This window comes from Nipponia nippon, unplaced genomic scaffold, assembly GCF_047370975.1.
Source record: "Nipponia nippon isolate SJK-2023a ecotype South Korea unplaced genomic scaffold, ASM4737097v1 scaffold_79, whole genome shotgun sequence".
Lineage (NCBI taxonomy): Eukaryota > Metazoa > Chordata > Aves > Pelecaniformes > Threskiornithidae > Nipponia > Nipponia nippon.
The window spans coordinates 90,974-98,363 of NW_028262401.1; positions in this window are offsets into that span (position 1 = coordinate 90,974).

Below are 7,390 nucleotides of genomic sequence, written 5' to 3' on the forward strand. Positions count from 1 at the left end.
TCTTCCCTGCCCTTCTCCCCCTTTCCCTCCCCTCCCTCCCTGAGCAGGCCCAGACCCCCCGAGCAGACCGAGGGACGGCAGAGCTGTGCACACACACACCTTGCGCTGCTGAGAGAGCAGCTCCCGGCGCCATGGCCCTTCTGGAGGCCGTCTCTCCGCAGGCCCCGTGTCCCGGCGGGCTGAGGAGCTGCTGCGCTGCGGGGGGCAGCGGGCGCAGGGCGACTCGGGGAGGAGAGGCCTGGGCAGCCTGAGCCTGCCTGGCAACAGCTGCCCCATTGGCCACAGCTGAGCCAATCAGCGGAGCCAGAGGCGGCCTGTCAGTCCCAGCCGGGCTGGGGCCTCACTGCCCACGGGCCCCGCCATGGCCCAGTCCCCAGCCCTGGGCCTGAGTGCTCAGCCCAGGGCCAGCCCCACCAGCAGGGTCCTGCTGCTGCCCCGAGGGTCGCCAGCCCCAGCCCTGACAGCTGGGGGTGGGTGTTTGATGTCCGCAGGCCAGGGGAAGGTAGAGCGGCCTCCTCTCCCACAGGCGGCTCCAAGCTTTGGAGCAGGCATGCTGTGGTGGGGACAGGCCAGGGGCCTTTGCTGTCCCCATGCCTTCGTGTGGGTCTGGTGCTGATGGACAGCCCCGTCTCTGCTGACAGCCTTTGATAAGACATGGAAGTTGTCTCTTTCTCCAGGTGAGAGCACGCACCAGGGCTGTGTTGCCAGAGGAGCCAGTGGGGAGCGCTCCTGGTTGGATGCAGCTCCCTTGGCAGCTGCTTGTGCCCCTCTCTGGGCCCCAAGGTCTGACACCTGCCTTTCCCCCCACCCAAGCTGTGCTGCCGGCTTTTGGGAAATGGGGGTACTGAGGGCGGATGGTTTTACCCCAGCTGGGAAGTTCCAGTCAGCCTGTCAGGGATTTTTTCCTGCCTGGTTCTTGCAGTAACAGTTGGGGTTTTTTCTTTAAATGTCTTTTTTCCAAGGAAACTTCACCAAGGCAAGTTCAGGGTTGAGCTCTGATTGTGTTTTGTGTGGATTGTGTCTGTCCTCAGCCAGGCACACGGTAGCTTTCAGATGAGCAATGGGACTATTCCAGGGTGAAGTGAGCAGTGGGGATCCCAGGCCTGTTTTGTTTAAGGCAATCAGGTGAAAATGTGCAGTTAGAGCTGTCTGCGTTGCTGACCCTTTTGTTTGCAGTGCTCCCTTCTAGTTCTCTGTAATGCTCACTTCTACTACTCGGCTCCGTCACGTTTAAATTTCTGTAAATTGATGCTGCGCTTTGCAACTGTTTCTACTTGATTCTTCCCAGGTTTGAAAATTCCCTCTTCAGGTCTCTCTACTTTCTTCTCTCCTCTGTCCCACAGAACCGTATTTGACTGCAGGGGCTGCAGAGTCTGTGTTTCCTCCCCGCAGTGAGGAAAACATGGACATGAAAAAGAAACAGATAGTGATTCTGAAAAGACCCCTTTCTTTGTGCTCCTTTTCACATTCAGTTGCCTATTGTGGGTTCTTAAATGCTGTGAGTTACTCTGAGTCTTAGCAATCCCTTGTTTGCATGCTCAGGAGGTGCCTCAGAAACTCTGCTTGGGCATTGCTTATGCCAGACAAGTAACCATAGCCCTTTCTGAAAAATAGCTCCTGGGTGAGTTAGTTCCTCAGCCATAACGGCAGGGTTTCTGTTTGCATCTGCAAGAACTCAGGAGCAAACCCCGCTGATGAAAACCCTCAGGAGAAAAGGAAGGCTGGAGAGAGTAGAAGAGATCCGTAGAGCTGCGCTGCTTTCCCCCCCGATGGTGTCACAACTCCTGGCACGGCGACTGGGTAAGGGTGCTCTCAGGGTGTTTTGTCACCTTTTCCAGTGCTCACCACCAGAGAGCTGACGGCCCTGGGGGAAGGGCAGGACCCCCTTCTTTGTGCACCCCAGGATCTTGTCACGCTGCATAAGCTCCTGTGCAAGCAGAAGTGGCTGAGAGTTGACTTCTTCAAGGAGGCTGGTGTGGGCACGAGGAAGATGCCGGGAGCAGACTTCCTTCAAGTCACCAAAGGGGTCTGTAGGGAGCAGAACGGGAGTGACCTGCTGCCACTGCCTTATGTCCTTGCGTGCAGAGCCAGGGTGGTTCCAGTGAAGGCAATGATGGCGGTTCAGCAAGGGGCACTTTCTCTTGTCGTACCCTCAGAGGACGACTGCCACAGTCTGGGAAGCTGGAGGGGAAAGGGAGGGCAAGGCTGCAAGAAGTGGGATGTCGTCTAGAGCAGGTCGTGGGAGTGAGGGTACCCGTTGCCTCATGGTCTCCAAAGAGAGTCACTGCTCGGTTCTGTGGCTGCCTGGATCCTGCTGCAGACACTGAACTGGCATCACGTTTCCCAGTGTCAATACTTGACCTTTCCCCCACCAGTCTCGTATCTCTATTCCTGTTGCGCTGCCTTCCAGCACATATCTGTGCAGCACTGCTCACTCTGAGCCTCACCTCCCCCAGGGGACAGCGGTACGGAGCTGTGAGGAGCACGCTCAGGTCTACGAGGGTTCAGCAGTGGAGGTATTAACTGATCCTCTAGTCCAAGCCAAACTAAGCCTTCTCAGTGCCCAGGAGGCTGGGAATTTTGGCATGTTAACAGCCGAGAGGTCTGCAGAAGGCAGCAAAAGCCCAGTCAAGCCCAATAAAGTTGTTAATGCTTAGACCTCACCAGGTTTTCTTTGTGCTGTGCTTCCCTGCAGAACACCAGCAAATCTCATCCCACCTGCTCCGGTGCAAGCCTTGATGGTTTTGTGATCCCACTGCCATTTTCTGTATTGGTTGCCAGGCCAAAGTTGCCATGAGAGACAAGGATCAGGAGGACGTGGTCATCTTGTTGATTTCCTTGAAACGGGGGAATTCTACAAGCAGTGGAGCTCTGGCTGAAGGTCAAAACCAGTGCCTGGAGATGAGGAAAGGACAATGCAGAGAGGTGAGAGGAGCCCAGTGTGCTGGGAGAGCATCTCTGTATCCTCATTGATGGGAGACGCCAGAGTGGATCCGGAATATTGTTCCCTGAGACCATATAGCAGCCTATAGCAGAGTGGCCAGGAGGAGACTGCTGGGGAAGAGCTTGAGGAGCCAGGGGATGTGCGATACTGCCGTCATCCCAATGGCAGGAGGGAGGTTATTCAGTCCTTTGGGTTAGACTCAAAATCTGCAGCCTGAGGTGTAACGTCCTGTCCTGGATTTTGGAAGGTAGCACTGATCATCCAGCTGATCCAAACCAGACCCTTTCTGCAGCTGTTGGTGGCAGCTGGAAAACAGAGGTTCAGGAGACCTTGCTTTTTAAAACCTAGCCCAGAGCAGAAGGCTTGTCATGGTACCTGTGTTGTCTTTCACTGCAGTTTTCACATCTTTGAGAGAAGAGGCTACCAGTTTGTAGTACTGACTGTTTTGCAGATTAAACATACCTTGTAAGCATGGAAGAGAACTGGACGTGGCCAAGCAAATGCCTGAGGCAACTGCAAAGTAGAGTTGGGGCAGTCTGTAATATTTCTGTCAGGCTCAAAAGCTAAAGGCTGTTTCCATTGCAAGAGGCGAGTCTGTTGGGAGCTCCAGTCTCGGAAATTCCAAACCCTGTGTGTTAAACAGGGATCAGCCCTGATGTTTCTTTCTGCTACTCTCTAACACAGTTTCTCTGGGCTTTTTCTTTGGTTGGTTTTTAATCTCCGATAGGTGCCCAAGCTCTGTTCCATCAAGCCACTTGCAAACCTGCCACTTGCCCAGCTTCTGCTGGGGGCCAAGCCAAAGGGATGAAGCCTCGTGCTCGTAGCAAGCCCAAAGCAAAGTTAAAGCGCTGAGAAGTTCCCCCAGTCAGCCCGGAGCCAGAGTGCAGGTATCGAAGCTGTGATGAGATGGAAGAGCCTGGAAAACAATTCATCAGCAGGAGGCGATGGAAGAACGGGCAGTGTGTGTGGCACCTGGGGTGAAGTGACAGGCTTAGTTTCGTGTCTGGATCAGTAGTGTACTTGCACATTTACTAAGCCCCAGTTCAGAGCAGAAATTCTTGTTGCTCATCATGGGCGCCGGAGTGCTGTTCCTGCTCTCTCCTCCCCGGTGCATTAATGTAATCTTTTGCATATATGCAGGGCCTTGATAATGCTCCTGGGTGGGCAGCGTGTATGTGAAGGGCAGGTTTTCTGCATAGTTGTGACTGATGTTTCTTGTTTCTTTTGAACAGGAAAATCTTGATAGGTACTCCCCAGGAACTGCAGAAATGCAACGACCTAATGAAGAAAGAGGTGCCAATCAAGGAGGGAGTGTAGGTTAGTTCTGGTGCGTGGGCAGTTGGCTGATGGGTCGGGCTCAAAGGGTTCTAGGAAATGGGGTTACATGGGGCTGGCGACCAGTCACTAGCGGGGTTCCACAGGGATCCATCTTGGGGCCAGCGCTCTTCAATATCTTCGTAAATGACTTGGATGGAGGACTTGAAGGTTTGTTATCAAAGTTTGCCGATGACACAAAACTGGGAGGAGCCGTTGACACTCTCGAGGGCAGAGAGGCCCTGCAGAGGGATCTGGACAAATCAGAGAGCTGGGCAATCACCAACCGTATGAAGTTTAACAAGGGCAAGTGCCGGATTTTGCACCTGGGACATGGCAACCCTGGATGTACCTACAGCCTGGGGAAGGAGAGGCTGGAGAGCAGCCCTGCGGAGAGGGATCTGGGGGGTTCTGGCTGACGGCAAGTTGAACATGAGCCAACAGTGTGCCCTGGCAGCCAAGAGGGCCAACCGTGTCCTGGGGTGCATCAAGCACCGTATTGCTAGCCAGTCGAGGGAGGTGATTGTCCCTCTCTGCACTGGTGCGGCCTCGTCTTGAGCGCCGTGTGCAGTTTTGGGCACGACAGTACAAAAAGGATGCAAAGCTCCTAGAGAGTGTCCAGAGGAGAGCCACAAAGATGGTGAAGGGTTTAGAGGGGAAGCTGTATGAGGGGCGGTTGAAGTCACTTGGTCTGTTCAGCCTGGAGAAGAGGAGACTGAGGGGAGACCTCACCGCGGTCTACAGCTTCGTCACAAGGGAAGGAGGAGAGGCAGGTACTGATCTCTTCTCCCTGACGACGAATGATAGGACCCGAGGGAACAGCAGGAAGGTATGCCGGGGAGGTTTAGGTTGGACATTAGGAAAAGGTTCTTCCCCCAAAGGGTAGTGGAGTACTGGAAGAAGCTCCCCTGGGAGGTAGTCATGGCACCAAGCCTGACAACATTCAAGAAGCAATTGAACAACGCCCTCAGACATACGGTATGATTTTGGGGGTTGTCCTATGCGGGTACAGGAGTTGGACTCGATGATCCTTGTGAGTCCCTTCAACCTCACGTTATGCTATGATTCTATGGTTTTTAATTTTCTTGACTGTGTCCTAGCCAAAAGCCTTCTCTTAAACAATTGAAATGAGCTGAATTACTGGGGATTTTTCATCCCTACGCAATTCTGTATCGCTACAGACTTTCCCAGCCATAGTCATGGAGTCTGAGCCTGTACCGTAGTGAGGTCCAAAGAAGGTATTAAAAAAAAAGATTGAAAACAACAGATGGCTGTGGGCAGGTGGGAATAGACAGAAATGGGCAGTGTTACTCAGAAAGAGGAAGAGTGATGTGGGTACAGCCATAGCGTGACAGTTTTCATGGCCTTGAGCAGCACAGCAAGGATTTTCAGGCACCAAGGCCGGCTGCCAGGGGTGTGTGAACAGGTCCTCCCCAGCATGGAGACGGGCATGGGAGAAGACAGTGCCGTTCCTGTTGGTGTGTAGCAGGTGACAGTTGGTGGAAGCTGCTCTCAGGGCCTGTAATTTGGAGCTGTCGTCATGGTACTTGGTGGGAAATAACGAGGGAGGAAGCTAAGTCATGAAAGGCCGTATTAACTCGATGTGTGAAGGGAGGGAAACAACTTTGGGGTGTTAAGGAGACTGTTAGTTGCAATTAAGGCAGTGAGTGAGGTGATCCTTTGTGGAGCTTTCTGGATGGGTCAGAAGGGGGCAAGACTGCATGTAAGGACAGAAAAGGTTGTGGCAGTAGTTGAGCCAATCAGATCTCAAGTAGGAAATGATTTGGGCAATATCTGGCGAAGCTGGCGTCTTGTACGTGTGGCACAGCCTGCGTAAGGCCTGACTGCTGGCGAGGAAAGGAGTGTGAAAGGAGTGCTGGAGTGCCAAGGAATGGGGATGGAAGGGATCACAGGCTCATTTCTCAGTTTTCCGTGGGCTATCTGTATACCCCATGTAACTCATCTTGTGTTCAGGAAGAAGTGCCACCCTTTTGGGGAAAAGAGGGGGAAAAGAAAAAAAGGTAATCTGTAGCAGAGCTTGAACTTGGAGTGAGATGACCGTGCTTAGTCTTACCATTCTGGAGTGTTAAAAACATTTCCTTGAAACACTTTCCCAAAATAACAAGGCATGACTTTCTGAAATAGCTGTTTTCCTAGGAGCTGCATCTGAGCTAAGGCAGATGAGAGCGTCTTGCCTGCTGTTAGTCACCGAGGCTGAAGACAGGTCAGCCAGCAGTTCCGGCAAGGACAGAACAAGATAGATACGTATGCTTCTCTGTGCTGATGGTAATTTCTGGAACGTGTCTTGCATAAGTTGGTCTTTTGGTTTTGCAGGTTGTAGGTTTGGCAGGATCTAGTGTGTCATGGACATGATGGTAATAACAAAACCCAGTTGGATGGGGTTGAGAATCAGAAGGGTAAAAGTGAGAAAGAAACTCGTGGGCTGAGATAAAACCAGTTTAATAATTGAAAAGAAATTTTTAAAAAATATTGTAAGGAAAAGAGAAAAAAAAAACAAACAGAGAGAGGAAAATAAAGCCCAAGAAAAACAAGCGATGCAAATGAAAACAATTGCTCACCACCAACCGACCGACAGTCAGTCGGTACCTGAGCAGGGTCCCCCCTGCCACTCTCCCCCTCAGTTTTATTGCCGAGCACGACGTCATAGGGTATGGAATATCCCTTGGGTCAGCTGGGGTCAGCTGTCCCAGCTGTGTCCCCTCCCAACTCGCTGTGCACCTCCACCCTGCTCGCTGGCGGGGCAGCGTGAGGAGCAGAAAAGGCCTTGATGCTGTGTACGTACAGCTCAGCAGTAACTAACACATCGGTGCATTCTCGACAGTATTTTCAGCACAAATCCAAACCACAGCCCCATAAAAACTGCTTTGAAGAAATTTAACTCTCCCAGCCAAAGCCAGTACAGTAAGGCATTTTGGATTTCATGTAATTTGCAAGAGTGCTTGAACAGTTTAATGTTATGTTGAGATACAGTAGTTATAATGTCATCAGAAGAAAGTGAAGACAAAGAAGATGAAGGCGGCAAAGATACTCAAAAGCATTATAACCTTTGGCAGCAGAAACACGTCATTTACAGTTTCTATGAACAGTTTTCCTCCAATGTGGTGTTCTTTT